The 21,228-nt window shown below is 42.5% G+C and overlaps 2 long non-coding RNA genes across 3 annotated transcripts; one reads left to right on the top strand and one right to left on the bottom strand.

The window, feature by feature from the left end:
• Window positions 1–584: 584 nt before the first annotated feature.
• On the bottom strand, window positions 585–7,236 carry LOC139762556 (uncharacterized). 2 transcript variants are annotated; one of them, XR_011715744.1, is made up of 4 exons: window positions 7,083–7,236; window positions 5,126–5,291; window positions 1,581–1,794; window positions 585–1,380 (listed from the first exon to the last, which is right to left on the bottom strand). It is a non-coding gene; the product is annotated as an uncharacterized lncRNA (long non-coding RNA). The 2 variants fall into 2 exon arrangements; XR_011715743.1 differs by lacking the exons at window positions 5,126–5,291; window positions 7,083–7,236 and adding an exon at window positions 3,056–4,133 and having other exon boundaries at window positions 594–1,380.
• A 4,104-nt stretch (window positions 7,237–11,340) lies between these two features.
• Window positions 11,341–15,498, top strand: LOC139762589 (uncharacterized). Its single transcript, XR_011715750.1, has 3 exons — window positions 11,341–11,563; window positions 12,806–12,997; window positions 14,270–15,498. It is a non-coding gene; the product is annotated as an uncharacterized lncRNA (long non-coding RNA).
• Window positions 15,499–21,228: the final 5,730 nt, after the last annotated feature.

Genomic DNA, 21,228 nt, shown 5'->3' with positions numbered 1-21,228 from the left:
ATATATATATATATATACGTTGAGATGTATAGGTATGTATATTTGCGTGTGTGGACGTGCATGTATATACATGTGTATGTGGATGGGTTGGGCCATTCTTTCGTCTGTTTCCTTGCGCTACCTCGCTAACGCGGGAGACAGCGACAAAGCAAAATAAAATAAAAGAAAAATGTATACAATTATAGTGTCATTATCCTTCGTGGATAAAAAAAAAATCATTTCCAAACCATCAACTTCCACGATGATCGACTTGTGACATTCATCCTCATTCATTATCCTATCAATCAAAATGTACCTCGGACATTTCAGTTGGAGAGGGTGTGATATCTATAAAGCTGAGGTAGGTGAAGGCTGCAAGTGGTTAATGCAAACCACTGAACCAAGTGCTGCAGTAGTACGGTTAAGTCTGAGCAGCAAGATATATTTCTAACTGAACACTGGTGATATCAATTCTGCAAATAGGTTACAATTATGCCACACGATTTCCCCGTTATAATACGATATTTGCGAACACTCCTGCCTGTCCTTCTCGTAAGCAGAATATTGATACACTCCATCATTCGTCAGCGGTAAAGTTGGCCGATACTGAAATTATTAGCTTCTCTCTCTTCACTGACGACTCTTCTTTCGTATCACACTGATGCGTTGTTGTGTGTTGTGGGAGGTTCGACATTCAATACATCATAAAAACAATATACATAATCAAAAAATCAACCATTCAAATATTTCATTGCAATCGTTATCAAACGTTAATCGTTCCTTACAGCTGGAAAGACAAAACAATATATTGGCGACATGAACAACCCTCATAACAACGTGAATAAATCAAACATACATTTTCCTCTACATATCGTAAAAGTATACATTGTCTTATGCTTATTATTGACACTTATATGCATTAAGCAATAATAAACCAATCAATTTATAAAGACAAATGAAACCCAATTTTTAGGTACAGTTTAATACACCGCCCAGCCTACAGAGTTCCTGAAAGGCGTGGACGTCATCTTGTCTCCTGGTTGCCAGGTGTACACCATTTTTGCCCAAACATGTTCAATGACAATTTGGTCTGTTCATTGCTGGCTTGTCCAGGAGCTACAGGGTGTCTTGTTCCTAAGTACCAGCGTTGAACGGCACGAGCAGTGTGGACGGGGCACCTATCGTTAATAGAAATGACAAGCCCGGCATGGAGAGGTAAACTCCTCGCCCGCAGAGACGGTAGAAACGTTCCTCCAGCACTTACTGCAACAGTCGTTGCAGTAAAGCAACCTCCAATGTGGAAAACGTCACCCAGGCCATGTAATGTCACTCTCCTCTACATGAAACAGGTAAGGTGATATGAACGGGCCTCCTCGCTCATGCTGGCTCGGTCATATGTGCCTGCGAAACATTATGATTTTAACGCTTATTGTAGTGATTCGACAAGATTTATATCAATAGTGGTTTATAAACAGTATATCATTAACTTTTGGTTACCAACATGAATTTCTGGTTAATATAACTATGCCGTTCTAAGTCTTTGAACAACAAGTTCTCAACGTCATATCGGTTACAGTTCCTCCTTCAGCAGTGAACCTTACCAGGAGAGATGGATATACACATCTCCTCCGTGAACACTGCTTCAGACCAGATTCTGTTTCACTCAGAATGTGCTGTTCCCTCAGGCGTTCATTCCTCGCGGGAGTTCTGTGGAGTGTTCCTTTGTCGTGCAAAATTCACCTGCGGCTCAACTTAAAAACGTCTTATGCCCATCACGTTCGCTGGAGGGGGTTGCCTCTGCCGCTCATGTTTTCTCTGCCAACAATAAAACACAACCATGTTCACAAAGAATGGACACTCGGTTCCCTGAATTGAAAATCTAAACTTCAATTATCAAGTTTAGATAGTTATAAGCCTAATTTCATAACTTACAATCTACGTAATACCTTTAATATGAAAATGAGGTTACAATAATGACAACTATTTTCAACTATATTGCCTACTTCATTGTTATCAAATCTTACGCATACCCATATATAGTTACCGCGAACAGACACTTCGGATTTGGCTGATAAATTCCGATGCAGGCATTTCATTCTCTATACATCATTCACCATTGCTGCCATGTTCCACTCCTTTTCACACACTCTTATAACACATTAAGTCGTTAAGGTTACCTCTCTCCAACCTTCTTCTATTCCACTTCATGGTGTTGGAGGACAGGACAACTTCATGTGCGATGCCCAGTATGGAGAACACATTATCAAGGAGAGTGATCATGCGACATCTGAGCACCAACCTCTCATCTCTCAGATTCACCCTAGCCTACCTCGCCGTGGTCCAGTAGAAGAGCTACCGTTCCCCGGCCAGCCGACCCAACCTACCTCACCATAACTCAGTACAGAAGCCACCACTCGCCTGCCATTTCTGGGCTACCTCACCGCGACCCAGTATAGTAACCACCGCTTCGCGGCTGACCGAACCTAAACCTACCTCACGATCATCCAGTTTGGTAGCCACCACTCACCCGCACATTCTAGCCTACCTCCCCTTGACCCAATGCAATACCTCCTCGCCCATCCGACCGTAGCCTATGAAAATCTTACCTAACCTCCTAAGAAGCAGATGATTATAATGGAAATGTGCCATTATTATTGTGGTCTGCTGGTGTGATAACGGATGAAGTGACCACGTATAGGGGAGGTTAGGCAGTGGGGCGAACTCTTACCACAATTTCTAAGTTCTTTCACTGGCAACACGAAACTTCAAAAGGACCCGGTGGTCTGTTACTGTTTGTATTTTGCAAATCCAAACCAAAGAACGTCATTCGGATGAGCTAAACTATCAATTTACCAAAACCATGTTCCCTGTAATAACGTCCATGGAGGGTTACACATTCCAGGATGAACAATCATAAGCTGTCACCTGAGTGAATAGCAACATACTTCGAAGTCTCTGTCTACCGAGTTCATTGTTCTCTACATTTTCTAGCTGTTGTAATTACTTTAAGTACACCTATAGTTCACCACTCACTCTACATTGGTTACAACCATAAATCTCCAAATGTTACTCTTACCTGACTAGAAATAAGACCTTTGTTTATGCAGAAATCAGTCAACTCCGAGCCGGGAGCACGAAGCCAGCTGGCAGCTACCGAACTGGAGACCAGTCACCTGTGGTCACATATCTTCACCTTTCCACCACCACAAGACTTGTGTCAGCAAATTGAGTTATACCCAGAGTGTCTCAGTGACCAGATTCTTACCTCTTCTCTAGTACCCTGAAACCTCCTCCACCACTACATTTGCCCGAACCCTTAACGCGATACTGTCACACCACAACAACCCAGGAAATGAATGTATGAACCAGAAACATAATAATCTTCGATTCCACAATAAACGCGCTCGTCCGCCATCTCAAGAGAGAAGCAGGGCTTCATTGTACCGGAAAGCGTTGTCTCAATCCGGTGAAATGACTTGCATGGCCTTTTATCAATTTGTAACGTTCGTTTTTGACTATACACTTACTAAAATTCCATGTAATTGTACTACATGCACATGTCACTAAAAAATCTATGCAGGAAAATTATTTTTGTTAATAATAATGTATATTGTAAACGTGAGTCCGTCCATGTCAGTGCCAATGTAACAATTCGGATTCAGACATCGTCCACGTTTATAATGTATTCCGACTCTTCTGACATCAGTCAATTTCTAAACAATGCTTTACTTGTTTCTCTTTCTTTGGTCAACCACGACTGAAAAAAAAAAATGTGATCTTAAGAACACATTTTCTCCTTGATGATGGTTCTCTCTCTCTCTCTGACACACAAAGGTATGGCTTCCTACCTGACACACTGAAAACACTGCTCGCTCCCTGACAGACGTCAGTGGCATCGTGTCTGTTACACATCGGTAGCTCACTCCAAGATACACTACATTACCTAACTCCCGTTATCATTACTTCCTGCCTGACACACACGCTTCAGAGGCAAAAACACGTCGGTAGCTCTGTTTCTAACGTACGTGGGTAGTTCACACCATGACGCAATACATGACTAACTCCCTGATGCACGAGGCTGGCTTTCTGCCTCACACTCCTACAGTGGCGACAACACAAAACTGCTGCTCACTTCCTAACAAACTACCGTGGCAAAGAATGGCTGCTCACACTGACAGATCGTCTGACTCCGTCTCTAGCACATGTTGGCACCTCACTCTAGAACACACTATTCCCACTAACTCCCTGGCACACAAGGGCGGCTACCTATCTGACGGTGGAGGAACGGTACTCACTCCCTGACAGACGTCAGTGGCTTCGATTCGACCACACGTCGTGGGCTTATGCCCCGATGTACGATAGTTTACCACGGCGGACTGTTGTTCTCTGGCACACGACGAGAGATTCTCTCCCCCCTCAACAATGACAAACAACAACGCCCAACGCGTCCCTTAACATCAAAGCCGTTCACTTTCAAACGACCATCTCACCAGCTGACATGCGTCTCCACCTAATATCCTGGCGCATTGGCACTTTCCTTCCTGATACACGGCGGCAGATTACTCCAAGACAGACCAAGATGCATGACACATCATAAAGAGTGAGTCATTCCCTAACACACAACAGTGTCTTACTGCCACGCGCTGTGTTTCTCTCTCTCTCTCTCTCTCTCTCTCTCTCTCTCTCTCTCTCTCTCTCTCTCTCTCTCTCTCTCTCTCTCTCTCTCTCTCTCTCTCTCTCTCTCTCTCTCTCTCTCTCAGGTGCTACGGCAAATCACTCCCTGACAAAACTATGGCTTCCCGGCTAACAATACCCTGAGAGCATAGCGCTCCATGAGGAACCAAATGCTCCCTATCCTGACCTAAGTCGGAGGGAGGGTCCCACTCTGCCACATAGCGTATGTCAAAATCATTTATGTCGTTGGTTCACGCCTCGACTCGACGAAGATTTAACCCCTACAAAACTTACACGTGAAGGAGGTACCACCTTCCTTGACTCGACGGAGGTTTACCCCGACTATCAAACTTACACGTGAAGGAGGTACCACCCTCCATGACTCGACGGTTTATCCCCCTATCAAACTTTCACGTGAAGGAGGTACCACCCTCCTTGACTCGACGAAGGTTTACCCCACTACCAAACTTACTTGCACGTGAAGGAGGTACCACCCTCCTTGAGGCAAGACGCTTGAGAGCTGTCATGACGGCTTCCTATCTCCCTCTTGCGATGTCAGCAGGCGACTGAGGGTGACATGGTCCTCGACGGTGGACGGATGGTCATTATATCCAACCCGTTGTTGTTTGACTGGAATTCTGGAAATGAACGGTGCCTTAATTTCCATTTCAACGAACACATTACGGCATATTTTTTATTAACATTAAGTTGAATTACGACATGTTGTATATAACATCTACCAGTCTTTATGTGTGGGTTATGATAGAGCTGAAGTCATGGATATATTATAGATTAATCTATTATCATCCATCTTTGAATATTTGCTTACAATTGGTGGCAACTGGGAGGACAAAAACCTCACACTAGCAATGTTATCCTTACTATTCTTGTTCTGTGAAAATTTAGGGTAAACAAGATGCAATTGTATGTCATTTACCAGCAAAAGGAGCTTCAAAAGCTGTTCTCATTGTTTGTATACTGCAAACATAAAACTTAAGTAGTCATTATTCCCATGTTGAGCTAAACTGCTAATTGAGGCATATAACCATATAACTGTGATAACCTATATGGCCTATAAGACTAATTTCATAACTTTTATAATCTACGTATTACCTTTAATATGAAAATGAGGTTAATGACAAATATTTCCATATATATTGCCTACTTCATTGTTATCAAAACTTAGCTATACCCATATATAGTTACCCGCGAACAGAGACTTCGGATTTGGCTGCTAATAAACTCCGATGCAGGTATTTCATTCTCTATACATCATTCACCATTGCTGCCATGTTCCACTCCTTTTCACACTCTTATAACTTACATTAAGTCGTTAAGGTTACCGCTCTCCAACCTTCTATTCCACTTCATGGTGTTGGAGGACAGGACAACTTCATGTGCGATGCCCAGTATGGAGAACACATTATCAAGGAGAGTGATCATGCGACATCTGAGCACCAACCTCTCATCTCTCCGATTCACCCTAACCTACCTCGCCGTGGTCCAGTAGAAGAGCTACCGTTCCCCGGTCAGCCGACCAAACCTACCTCACCATAACTCAGTACAAAAGCCACCACTCGCCTGCCATTTCTGGGCTACCTCACCGCGACCCAGTATAGTAACCACCGCTTCGCGGCTGACCGAATCTACCCTACTTCAATGATCCAGTTTGGTAGTCACCACTCACCCGCACATTCTAACCTACCTCACCTTGACCCAATGCAGTACCTCCTCGCCCATGCGACCGTAGCCTATGAAAATCTTACCTAACCTACCAAGAAACAGATAATTATAATGGAAATGTGCCATTATTATTGTGGTCTGCTGGTGTGAGAACGGATGAAGTGACCACATATGGGAGAGGTTAGGCAGTGGGGCGAACTCTGACCACAATTTCTAAGTTCTTTCACTGGCAACACGAAACTTCAAAAGGACCCGGTGGTCTGTTAGTCTTTGTATTTTACAAATCCAAAGCAAAGAACGTCATTCGGATGAGCTAAACTAACAATTTACAAAAACCATGTTAACTGTAATAACGTCTATGGCGGGTTACACGTTCCAGGATGAACAATCATAAGCTGTCACCTGAGTGAATAGCAATATACTTCGAAGTCTCTGTCTACCGAGTTCATTGTTCTCTACATTTTCTAGCTGTCGTAATTACATTAAGTACACCTAACTGTAAATCACCACTCACTGTACATTGGTTACAACCATAAATCTCCAAATGTTACTCTTACCTGACTAGAAATAAGACCTTTGTTTATGCAGAAATCAGTCAACTCCGAGCCGGGAGCACGAAGCCAGCTGGCAGCTACCTAACTCTAGACCAGTCACCTGTGGTCACATATCTTCACCTTTCCACCACCACAAGACTTGTGTCAGCAAATTGAGTTACACCCCGAGTGTCTCAGTGACCAGATTCTTACCTTTTCTCTAGTACCCTGAGGCCTCCTCCACCACTACACTTGCCGGAACCCTTAACGCGATACTGTCACTCAACACAACAATCCAGGAAATAAACGTCTGAACCAGAAACATAGTAATCTTCGGTTTCGGAATGAACGCGCTCGTCCGCCATCTCGAAGCAGAAGCGGGGATTCATTCCATGGCAAGGCGTTGTCTTAATCCAGTGAAATGACTTGCATGGCCTTTTATCGTTTTGTAACCTTCGTTTTTGACTATATACTTACTAATATTCCATGTACTTGTGCTACATGAGTATGTTACTAAAAGTTTATGCACGAAAATTACTTTTGTTGCATAATAAAGTATATATTTTGTCTTTTTACGGCAATCCACGACTGAGACAAAATGTGATCTTAAGGATACATTTTGTCCTTGACGTTGGAAATACATTTTTTATCGCGATTATAGATAGAAAACCTTCGAGGACGACCGTAGCCAGGACTACCAACCTATATCACCATTTACCACACTCACCATAGAAAGTGGAATTTCGCCGATGGTTTTCAATGACAACATATGTATTTATAGTACTTCCCTAACGTGTAATAATAAGTGGACACAGAATCAACAGAAGAGTGTCAACAGACCAGACTAAAACATGAGCAATATGCTCGTCATGCTTTTAATGTGGTATTTCCCAAAACAACCTTCGTCGACGGGAATTTCCAAGACACATATGGGAACTGTCGTGACCGGTTTATTTTTTCTACGGTGTCCGAGGCAGCAGGGGCACCTGAATGCTCTAATCAAAGCATCTTGTTAACGAGTATATATATACGTACGTCTTGACATACGACAGTGCACTACGACGACTTGTTCTCTGAGAAACGTAAGATATTCCCTCCCTGTTAAACAAGAACGAATATAGTATCAGAGCCGCTTTTTCCAATGATGTCTCACCAGCTGGCATACGTCAGCACCTCACAGCCTGGCGCGTGTTGGTACGTTTCCTGCTGACACAGGACGTCAGCGCACTCCAAGACTGACAATGAAGCCCCAATGCCGGCGATTCACTCCCTGACAGCAAGATGTCAGCCACCACCATGCGACGGTGCTTTACTCCCTGCAGTGGCTCTCTCCTTGGGAGACTAGAGCAACTCGCTCCCTAACACACAACCTCCCGGCTAATACCTTGAGCTCATATCACTCCCTAAAAGCTAAATATAATCGCCAGTCATGGACCAGAAATATATAATTCCCAAAGTGAAGCTTATTATCACCTGTGGAGCTCGATAGAGCTGCAAAATATCGTTTGGCACTGTTCAGCATAAACTCAGAGTAAGGCTTTACTTTGATTAACTGTGGTGCCCTCAACAACAAATAAAATCGTCTGGCGAAGCCAAAGTAAAGTCACCAACATGCAGCTTTTCTTTGATGACCCATGTAGCACGCACAAGTGTTAGCCAGAGGAAAATTCCTAAAGTAAAACTATAATTCGACGACCAACATATGTGTCCCACAAAACCTATATAAAACCGTCAACCGTTAGCCTAAATAAGAGACAGAATGTAAAGCTTTACTCTGACGACCCATAAACCATGCAAGTGCAAAATAATCGTCTGGCATTAGCTAGAACAAATGTCCTAAAGGTTCATTCCTCGACAATCTACTTCGACTAATTCGTTTATACATACATTGCGGCTTCCTACCTTACACACTACAAATGTGACAAGAAAACGTTACTCACTTTCAACAGGTGTCGTTGGCTCAGTCTCTGATACATGTTGGTACCTTACTTCACCATACATTACTACGATGAACTCAAAAAGAAAAATCTGCTCTCTCCAACAGTCATCGATGAGCTTCGTCTCTAAGACATGTGTCGGTAGCTCACTTCATGGCAAACAAATTCGATTTTCTCTGAGACTCAACGGTGGCTTCCTACCTGACACACTAAAAACACTGCTCACTCCCTGACAGACGTCGGTGGCTTCGTGTCTGATACACGTCGGTAGCTCACTCCAAGATATGCTACATTGCCTAGCTCCATCACGATGGCTTCCTGCCTGACAGACACGTTTTAGAGGCAAAAACACGCCGGTGGCTTCGTCTGTAACATACGCAGGTAGTTCACACCATGACACAATATATGACTAACTCCCTGATACACAAGACTGGCTTCATGTCTGACACTACTACAGTGGCGACAACACAAAACTGCTTCTCACTTCCTAACAAACTACCGTGGCAAAGAAAGGCTGCTCACGCTGACAGATTCTCTGGCTTTGTCTCTAGCACACGTCGGGTCACCTCACTCTAGGACACACTATTCCCAACAACTCCCTGGCACAAAAGGGAGGCTTCCTGTCTGACAGTGGAGGAACGCTTCTCACTCCCTGACAGAAGTCAGTGGATTCGATTCGACCACACGTCGTGGGCTCATGCCCCGATGTACGATAGTTTACCACGGCGGACTGTTGTTCTCTGGCACACGACGAGAGGTTCTCTCCCCCCTCAACAATAACAAACAACAACGTACCACTCGTCCCCTAAAATCAAAGCCGTTCAGTTTCAAACGACCATCTCACCAGCTGACATGAGTCTGCACCTCATATCCTGGCGCATTGGCACGTCCCTTCCTGATACACGGCGGCAGATCATTCCAAGACAGACGAAGACGCATGACAGGTCATAACAAGCGAGTCATTCGCTAACACACAACAGTGTCTTACTGCCACGCGCCGGGTTTACTCTCTCTCTCTCTCTCTCTCTCTCTCTCTCTCTCTCTCTCTCTCTCTCTCTCCTTAGGTTGCTACGGCAATTCACTCCCTGACACAAAACTATGGCCTCCCGGCTAATAACATCCTGAGAGCTAATAACACCCTGAGGAACCAAATGTTCCCTATCCTAACACAAGTCGGATGGAAGATCCCAGCCTGCCACATAGCGTCATGCCAATCATTTATGTCGGTGGTTCACGCCTCGGCTCGACGAGGGTTTACCACCTATCAAACTTACAAGTGAAGGAGGTACCACCCTCCTTGACTCGATGAAGGTTTACCCCCTATCAAATCATCAAACTTACACGTGATGGAGGTACCACCCTCCTTGAATCGACGAAGGTTTACCCCCTATCAAACTTACACTGAAGGAGGTATCACCCTCCTTGAGGCAAAACACTTGGGTGCTGTCATGACGGCTTCCTATCTCCCTCTTGAGAGGTCAGCAGGCGACTGAGGGTGACGTGGTCCTCGACGGTGGTCGGAAGGGCATCATATCCAACCCGTTGTTTGACTGGAAGTCTGGAAATTGTCTTAATTTCCATTTCAGCTTGAACACATTAAGGCATATTTTTCTATTAAGTTGAATTACGACATGTTGTATATAACATCTACCAATGTTTGTGTGTGGGTCATGATAGATGTAAAGTCATAGGTACATTATAGGCTAATCTATTATCATCCATCTTTAAATATATGCTAAAAATAGGTGACAACTGCGAGGACAAAAACCTCTCACTAGCAATGTTATCCTTACTATTCTTGTTCTGGGAAACTTTAGGGTGAACACGATGCAATTGTATGTTATTATCAGCACAAGGAGCTTCAAAAGCTGGTCTCTTATTGTTTGTATATGCAAATACAAAAAGTAGGTCGTTATTATTCCCATATTGAGTTAAACTGCTAATTGAGGCAAACAACCATATAACTGTAATAACCTATATGGCAAGGTCAGACGTTCCAAAAGACCGTGAACAATTAAAAGCTGTCGCCCGAATGAATCGTAATATAAATCAGTGTTTCAGACGAGTGACTTCAATGTACATTTTCTTGTTGTGGGAACTACAGAGTTGTCCACACCTCCACCATGTGCACCTATAGTTGACCATTCATTCACCAGTGGTTAAAGCCAATGGTCTCCCATGACTCATTCACCTGGCTATAAATAAAACCTCTTTTTATGGAGTAATGAACTCCAAGCGGAGAACACGAAGCAGGCGGACTACGTTTGTTGTTTTTTGGCTTCTACGGCCATCGACCTATGAGGAAGGTCATTAAGGCCTGCAACCCTATTCAATAAGCGATTAAAGTCACCCTAAAGGCCCATTCTAATAGAAAATGACAAAAAATAGAAATTATAATTCTGATATTGTGATAAAGATAAATTATAATTGAAAGTAATAGAAAGAAAAGATTTTGTGGGTATTAAGCCAACGTGGCGGCAAACGCAGCCCAGACGGCACCGTAGCCACAGTTGCAGTTTACCCAAGAGAGCGAAGAGATAGGGCAGACTAAAGATAGTCCTCCACCACGTCATGCACATCGATGATGATAATTCATTTGGAGGTCCGCCGGCTCAACCCCATGGCGCAGAGGTCCGCCGGCTCAATCCCATGGCGCAGCTGCCCTGGAATATAACCACCTCCCCTCAAGGCCGACCGTCTAATGTGAGGACATGTCCACCCACCATGCGACATATTCCAGCATCTGATCGCTAGGAGGTCAGAAAGCAAATTGCTGTTCCAAAGAATTATAGAGTACATGTAATTGCTCTGTCTCATAGTTCTTGTTTGTCTAGACATTTGGGAGTTAGGAAGACAAATGTTCGAATATATTAACTCATTTTTATTGGCCAGATATGAAGAAAGATGTGTCCCAGTTTTAGAAGACTTGTGAATTGTGTCAGAGAGTAGGTAGACCCAACCAGACTATACAGCACCATTTCAGCCAAATCCTACTTTTTGTAAACCTTTTAGCAAAATTGTAATAGAATGTGTAGGTCCTTTACCTAAAACACATAAAGGAAATCAGTATTCACTAACAATAATGTGTGCATCTACCAGATTTCCATAAGCAGTACCATTACGTAGCATACATTCTAAAAATATTGTGAGAGAGTTAGTGAAGTATTTCTTCTGGGTGGGTATGCCTAAAACTATACAGTCAGACCAGGGAAGTAATTTCACTTCAGGAATGCTACATATAACACATAAGATGACAAGTGCTTATCACCCACAGAGCTCTTAAATGGACTTTGTTTTTGCATCTAACAACAGGGAGAAGACTTCTAAAATAAATGAAATCTAGCAATATTATCAGCAAAAAAAGTAGTTAAATGATTTTCAGTATGTCCATGTTTTCTTTACTTGAAGTGAAATATGCACAGGTCAGTGAGGATTATTCATGTTGAGACACTATCTGAATGTTGCAAAGATGGTGCTAATAAGAGATAAGTGAAGGAAGTTTGAAAAAGCAGTTTGATCAAGGGATTATAAAACCAGTGAACATAGTTTGAAAGATCAGAGCTAAGTTTTCATCTTGAATGTTTTATGACATAGGTAGTCCATATTTGTTCATGTATTTTGTGTCCACCTTATGCATTTTATTGAATAATCTTGTGATGCATGAGACACATCTGCAGAGAAATGAGCCTGAACCAGGATGACCCATATCCATTCATATTGTGCTAAAGTATAACCAGATGAGAAATATTGACAAGAAAATTTCACCCATTTTTATTGTAGTTTATGATAAAAGGTATGAATACTTGTTTTTCTGTCAAACTATCTGTCTATTACCATAACTCAGTTTCCAGTTTAACCACTCTTAAAAAAAACTGTCAACAGGAGTTAGGGAATGGAGTAGTTAAAGATTTCAGATTTTCACCATGATTGTTTTATTGTGGAATCGTTGAAACAAAAAAAGATCCTCTATGCAGCTGATTTCTTCTCTGGCATTTAAAGTGATGGGACACTTAGAATGTGGAATGCAAAAAAGAAACTTCAGCCATCAGTGACAATACGTGCTTGTGAAGGGGAAGTCTTGAGTTGTCGCTGGTGCAAGTACATCAAAATGATATTGCCACAGCAGGTACTGATGGTGCCATCCATGATTGGGATTCAAGACAGCCTGGGCAAGCAGTCTTTAATCTTAAGGTCAGCAACTAAAGTGTTTTCAGAGTTCTTTTTCTACTTTAAATGATTTAGTTGTTTTCATACTTTGATTTGCCATTTCCTGTGTTAGCAAGGCAGCTTCAGGAACAGACGAAGAAAGACCTCATTTGCCCACATCCTTTCTTTATCTGTCATGTGTCTAGGGTAATGATTTAATATTTTGTGTAAAAATATCATAACTCTCTGTGAAGAAGGAAGAAATCAGGATGGAGAGTGAGTGACAGTAAAGAGGTTGAGAAATTTGACCCAGGAATGTAACTCGACTTTATCCTCTTAAATCATGTATCACCTATCTTTTATATACCTCACAGGATTTATAATTCTATCGTTATGTGCTGGATGGAGCTGATGTCCTAATGTTTGCAAATAATGGACTATCCTCTGATTGAAAGCATATGTTATGTTAGAATACCTTTGCCAGAGTATTACTGTAAGTCATTTAGTTAATGAGAGTGTGGAGAAAATGTTGGTAAAATAAAGTTAGCTGTTTCTGAAAAGTGAATTCTTGTACAATATAAGGAGCTGAAAAAAATCAGAAAATTGTTTTGAGTTATATGCAAGTAAGGTTCTCTGGTGTCACTGACATAACCATAGATGCTTAAGGCATCCACCTCCTTCATAATAATATTTTTTGTTTGTTGATATCAGAACACTTTGTGTGAATGATTATTGAGCCATATTGTATACCTATATATGCAGTGAAAAAGACTGAGCAATTGGAGCCTGAACATATAGTAGGGTGAAAGGTGTGCACAGGATAGAGTGAATTGAGAAAATGCAATATACTTGGGTTGACATGTTGTCAACGTACTGAATCAGGACATGTGATGCATCTTTGGTAAACTATGGAAAAGTCTTTGGGGCCTGGTTGTGGATTTGTGGATAGGGAGCTGTGGTTTTGTTGCATTAAACATGACAGCTAGAGAATGGATGTGAGCAGCTGTGGCCTATCTATGTCTGTTTACAGCACTACCTTGCTGACACAGAAAATGGCAATATAGTATGAGGAAAAAAGGGATATATTATAGATTTACTTTTAGCAATGATATGAATTGCTAACATTTATATTTGTATTCTGTAGAGGGTTTGTACGGAAATAAGAATGGTGGTTAAATTTTTTTTTATTATCTCATCAGCATTATATAGCACCACGGTGAAAGCATTATCTCCAGAAATGCCATGTACTTTATATTTTTACATATTGCTTTTATATGATCACAGTGTGAGTTGCATCAGTTTCCCAAGTTGTTTCAGGGACATGGATATCAAGTACGCAGAGTAAAGTTCTCTCCTTTCATAGAGACCCAGTTGGCTTCAGTGTTTTATGATTTTACTCAGGTATAGTATGGTACAGGACTTACATTTGTTTAGTGGATAGATGTAGGATTTATGAGAAAAAATAATAACATGGATATGGTATGTCAAATGTGTGTCATGTTAGTTGGGTATGCTTCCATAAATTTTTTGCATGTCTGCACTAGACTGATACAGGACCATATCTAAAACTTCAGGTTTATTCTGTAAAAATGCCTTCACTGATTTCGGTGTTCTTGAGAATTGGGATCACAGGCTACCTTCTAAATGTCTGAAGGTGATGGACAACCACGCTGACTTTGTTTATGGCCTAGGTTTTTCAAACCATGTTGGAGGGTTAATGGCAGATTGTGCATGGGATTAAACAGTTGGAATTTATAATCTTGGTAAGCTATTTCAAGCTCCACAACAGCTCTCATAATGCCTACGAACATGTCTGTGACGCTAAGCATTATAAGATGTCTCCTGTAAACCATATGTTGTTCTTAGTATTTTGAATTTGATGATATCTCTGAGTTGTAGTGTATTGATTTTCTCCATCAGTCTGCTGGAACACTTTTGGAAAATGATATACATGTTCATTTTGTATGATACAAATTGGTCTTTTAATATTATAAATCTGGGTTATTGACATGGATGTTCATTGTGAAATGTGCCTTCAAAAATCATAATTAAACAAAAAGCAACAGATAAAATGCAAAATTCAACTGTCCTAATTATTTTGAATCTTTTTATTGGCTTCTTTTCTCTTATAGTTTTCTTTTTTTCTGTTCAGCTCTAGACTTCAGCTCAAATCCTAGAATCAAATCTCCTTTTAGAAAGCTATATTAGGATGTATTTGTATCAAAATGAAAAAAAATCTTTCTGACTTTGTGTGACATTGATTGAAGTGGTTCTAACTTCATAAAGATGAAAGGCCTTAAAACAAAGAATGATTTACAAGCAGTGAAGGACTGTATTAATATTTCAAAGGAAAATTAACAAATATTCTGTGTTATCTGTTACCCTCATTCCAAGTATATTTCTGAGAAGTATTGAGCATTCTTCCTCCATTACAGAGATATTTTGCTTCAAGGAATTTACATCTACAGCCTCCTTGTATGTAATATAGAAATATTGTTTTCATATATTGTCACAGAAATTACCTTAAACATGATTTAGACTAAACTGTAATACTCCAGACCAAATATACCTAAAGAGTTGTCATTTTTTAAAGTAACAACACTCAGACATGTTAGTAAAATGTCTCAAGCCTTTTTAATGGTATATGTTTACTTGTGATAATGGCCACCATATATAACCCTTTTTCAGGCTACTACTGAAAATTGGTTTGGTGTTTTTTCCCTATTTTCTTATTCATCAAAGATTGCATTAAATTGCATACTGTGAGCTTCAATGCATGCTGTTTAATGCTCAAATAATTTTTGTGTTTATTTGCTTATATTGTAACCCAGCTTCCTGGTAAAATTCCCTTAGCGATCTTCATGCAGCATGTTTCTTAGAACTGTAAAACATTCTTAAAGATACATAAATACCTAACCTAAAACAACCCAACTCAACCCAACCTAACCTAACCTAACCTAAGCGAGAGAGCGGCGGTGGCGGCGGCCAACACTCCTCCCTCCCCGCTCGCATGCCACACACCTAGCCAGCCAGCCAGCTAGCCACCTCCTCCCCACTCTCGCTTTCGATGACGCGCGGCCGACCCACCTCCATCCCTTCCTCACACACGGTGGTGGTGGTAAATTGCCGGTTGTGTTTTAGTAAGTAGTACGCGAGCGAGGGAGCGGGCGGGTGGTGGCGGCGGAGGAGGAGGAGGCAGGCCTACCCCCACCCACTCCCCCACGCGCGCTCTCGCATTCCATACACACAAACACACACACCCAGCCAGCCTCCTCCTCCTCCTCCTCCTCACTCTCACTTTCAATGCCGGCGTAGGAGGTCGAGTAACGGTGGCGAAATACACAACTCCTCTTAATCTATATGTCTATTATGTAGGGGCTTTTGCCATCGATTGGCGTGACAAATCCCCTAACTTTTTTCCGGGTTAAACCTAACCTAAGCGAGAGAGCGGCGGCGGCTGACCCTCCTCCCCGCGCGCATACCACACACACTCACCGAGCCAGCAAGCCAGCCAGCCACCTCCTCCTCACTCTCGCTTTCGATGGCGCACGGTCGACCCATCTCCCTCCCTTCCTCACACATGGTGGTGGTGGTGAACAACAGTGGACCATTAACGATCGACCCACATTGCGTCCGCGGAGTTTGACATCACTCACTAGATTGCCTGTTGTGTTTTAGTTACGTAGTACGCGAGCGAAGGAGCGGGCGGGTGGCGACGCAGGAGGAGGAGGAGGAGGCAGGCAGCCTCCCTCCCTCCCCCCCGCGCGCTCTCGCATTCCATACCACACACAAGCACACACACCCAGCCAGCCTCCTCCTCCTCACTCTCACTTTCGATGCCGGCGTAGGAGGGCCAGTTACGGTGGCGAAATGCACAACTCCTCTTAATCTATATGTCTACTACGTAGGGGCTTTTGCCATCGATTGGCGTGACAAATCCCCTAACCTTTTTTCGGGTTAAACCTTAGTGGATCGCAGTGAGGAATCTGCTCTGCCACTCACGGCACCCTGGCTGGTACGTAAGTTGTATGCAAACGGTTCGATACAGCACATCAGGTTTTGGTTGATCCGTATTTGGGATGGGATGGAGCAGCAACTGCAACTCTCAACTCTACTCAATTCCCCCCCTTTGCTGCTGCTGCGGCATTGGGGTAGAACACTCAAGACCTACGATTCGCACGCGCACGGTCAATCGACATGATGCATGTACATGCCGAGGTAGAAGCTTAGGTCCCCCTTACCGTCTCATCATCATCATCATAACAATTGGCTGGGGCGAGTAAGTAGTGAAAGGGTAAAAGAGATTTGTGGTAATGAAAAGAGTGTGGTGGAGAGAGCAGAAGGCGGGTGCCACCACAACATCCCGCCCCTTTTTAAAACAAGGACAAAATCCCATCTTGTGAAATTAGCATTGAAGCGTTGGGGGATGGCTGGCAGCACTCACAATAGGAAAAAACCATAAACGGTGAGGCGTCGTCTCCCCCGTGCCGCAGCGGGTGCCATGACGGTTCCATATGGAGAAGAATGTCTTCGAAAACACAGACCAAGGATGTCATTAGACTGGGTCTAATGGCACTGAAGAAGGATACTACTGATGCTGCTGCTGCTGGTGTTGTTGCTGCAGCGGCGGCATTGGGGTCGAACACTAATGCTACGATTCGCACGCGCACGGCAAGCGACATGATGCATGTACTTGCCGAGGCGCCGAGGTAGAAACTTAGGTCTCCCCGTACCGTCGTCTAACAAACCAACAACAAAAAGGAGAACAAAGGCGCCTACGACCAAGGAACTCCACAGGCATTCGTACAAGTATGACAAGACTTACGGTTTTCATGTCTAACCTAACCTAACCTAATTCATATGTCGATGGTATATAAATAAAACGTAAGTAAATGTACAAGTCGATATATATAGAGTAACGTATCACAACTTCTTCAACCCTATAAAATACATAACATGTGTTTGTTACCCCTAAAACGTTTACCGTTTTCTACAATGACTAATTTCTACCATTTTCTATGTTTATCATTTCAAGGTAAACGTCAACAGTCGATCTTTGTTGCATTTTGTATATACGTGAGTTTAAGCTTATTTTGGCAAGATCCATGTACACTGTAGATTTATTTACATATATTTCACTGAAAATAGGACATAAATACGTAGCCGTGTGTATGTGTAAAGATTAGCTTTGCGATTATAGAGCTAAACAAAAGAAATTCTAACACCAGTAATGCCGTTGATATTTGCATTCACTGTTATTGAGTATAATGATTACCCCAGATATATGACTGCAAATCTGAAAATGATACTTCCCACTGCCAAATGAAGTACACATATACATGAGATGATACAATGCGCCATACCTAACCTAACCTAACCTAACCTAAAAAAGTTTACCATTTTCTACATTGACTAATCTTTACCATTTTCTATGGCTATCATTTCAAGCCAAACGTCCATAGTGGATCTTTGTTGTATTTTCTATATACGTGAGTTTAAGCTTATCTTGGCAAGATCCATTTATACTGTAGATTTACATATATTTTACTGAAAATAGGACATGAATATATAGTCGTGTGTATGTCTAAAGATTTGCTTTGTAATTGTAGAGCTAAACAAAACAAATTCTAATACAAGTAATGCCGTTGAATTTTGCATTCACTGTTATTGAGTATAATGATTAGCCCAGATAAATGACTGCAAATCTAAAAATGATATTTTCCCACTGCCAAATATAGGGTGGGACTTATGAAGTACGCCATCGATGCTTAAATGTATTAGATATTTGCTTCCTGCGTAGCGAAGGTGTAAATTCCTCTATGTCGTAGAAGGCGACTAAAAGGGAAGGAAGCGCGGGGGGTGGGGGCGGAAATCCTCCCCTCCCGTTTTTTTTTAATGTTCCAAAAGGAACCTAACCTAACCTAACCTAACCTAACCTGACCTGACCTGACCTGACCTGTGCTAACCTAACCTAACTTAACCTAACCTTAACATTTCAGTGGTCTCATGACCAAGATGGTAATGCCGAGATGCATTAATATCTCCTTCCTGTTCTACCACCACTACCTAGAGCAGTATTGCTGGGGAGGTGGGGGGTTGGGGGACAGCTGCCTAACTAACTCACTGCCTTCCTAACCTAAGCAAGCAAACCTGGCCTACTCCTTTCCACCTGGCTGCCACCACAGATATTTTGGTGGACGAGAAGGGAAGCTTTTGCCATCGAGAGGGGTAACGAAACCCTCCAGCCTAACCGAAGAAGTTTTAGTGGGTGGCAGCGAGGATACTGCTCTATCACTAAAGAGCCACCCCAACTGTTACGTAGGTCATCTGAAAACTGTTCGGTACAACACATCAGAACTTGGTTCTTCAGCATTTAGGGAATGAGAGCTTCCATAGATTCCTCTTTTTTTGGGATCTTTGCAAACCAACACTAAAGCTGAATGCTACTTTGGTTCAACTTTCCATTATGGTACTTGTTGGCTATTGATTCCGTGGTCATAAATGGCCTTCATCAACAATCGGTAATGCTAGAAGAAAAAGTTGGAAATGCATGGGACATCAACAATCGGTAATGTTATAAGAAAAAGTTGGAAATGCATGGGACTTCCTGTTACTCCTCGCTCTGCTTCAACAACAGGCACAAACAAGCAAGCACTATGACGAGAGCCTGTTTCATCTTACGAAGCTTGCCCCTTGTTCTGTTAGGCGTCTACTGTCAGGCCTAACCCCTGCAGGCAAGGCGGCATCAGTGAATGTGCGAGACGCACGGCGGGCAGAGTAAGGCTTGCCAGCCAGCTTCCGTTTCGGCTTAAAAACACAAACGCGTTCATACCCACGCAACATGAGAGTTGTGTTCGAGCACTAATATGTGATCATTGGCCATCTAACATGTCTACTGACAAAACTCAGCATCAGGACGGTGCACATACCGACTAATCATCGCCAGACACTCATGGTGGTCGATCTCCCTGGTTCGTAAGTGAATGCCCCTTTCATGAGTCCACACTAGCTAAATAATCATTTAGGCATAATCATCCTCATTCCTCATGGCGCAGGAAAAAGGCAGCGACTCCCCAAAGCGAAACTGGAGGCTCCATTCAGCCTACAACACGATGGATCTCACTCCGACCATCGTGCAAGAGTGACGGCGGCGCATCAGTACCTCCGACATAATGTGAATTCTTCTGTCGGTGTATGTCATAGTCTTCCGATCTGCATAACGAGATACAATTTCCCGTGGTCTTTATCAACCTGTGGGCCCAATTTTGCTCCGTCGAGATCTAGCAATGGGTTCTATCTGACACTTCTATTTCCAAGAAGAATCATTCTCAAGATTTCAGTGGGCCCATTCCCAAGATCGTGATGCAGAGGTATATTAATTTCTCCTTCCCTGTCGTACCTCCACCACCAAGAGCGAAACTACTAGAGAAGGGAGACCAAGGCCTAATGACTCGTGGCCTTAGCAGTCATGAGCATCCTGTCAGCCCATAAACGAAAACCAACTACCATCTTTTTAACACCAACAACCTTAGAGCTTCATAGCTCGAATAACCGTAGCTACTGATGCCAGACTTGCCCTCGAATCTATTTAGCTCAGAAAAGAGAAGGGTAAGAGTTTATCTAATAGAAATATTCAAAATAATCAAAGGCTTTTACTGTCTTGATCTATTATGTTAGCTAAGACATTATTCCTCTAATCTTACTCGTAAACAATGGACACACTGCTGGGCAAACGGTTTACCTCGAATGAAGCTAAAGTACTTTTTTCTTCAACAGGATTGTTAACATATGGAACGATTTGCCAGTTAGAATGGTTAAAAGTAGTACTGTAACTAAGTTTAAGATTAGACCTGATAGATACGTAGCTTCAAGTACACGACTTTCATTATTTGCGCCTCCATAATCAAAATTACAATTTGCAGTTATTCTCTGAATCATCTTTATGCCTTCTAAGTTTCAACATACTATTCTGTGAGTTTCTAATATCTTCTACTATCACAAACAGCCTCGAAAGGCCTCATTGGTGTGATGATGTTTTAATTCCTTTTTATTTGTTTTCCTTGCATGCCATAGTATTTATAACACACACACACACACACACACACACACACACACACACACATACACACACATACACACTGGTTTTGACTTAAGAGAGTCAGTTGCTATTCTCTGTGACTCCCTGAGCCGTGCAGCGCTGTTTTACGTTGAGGCTGGCTGACATGAGAGCAGTGAGGCTGGTATCCGTTCCAGGCTCCAGACGATGGTGGACCGCG

Source organism: Panulirus ornatus, chromosome 43 (assembly GCF_036320965.1).
Source record: "Panulirus ornatus isolate Po-2019 chromosome 43, ASM3632096v1, whole genome shotgun sequence".
NCBI classification, from domain to species: domain Eukaryota; kingdom Metazoa; phylum Arthropoda; class Malacostraca; order Decapoda; family Palinuridae; genus Panulirus; species Panulirus ornatus.
Note: the sequence above shows the minus strand (reverse complement) of the source record. Positions and strands in the feature narration are given on the sequence as shown.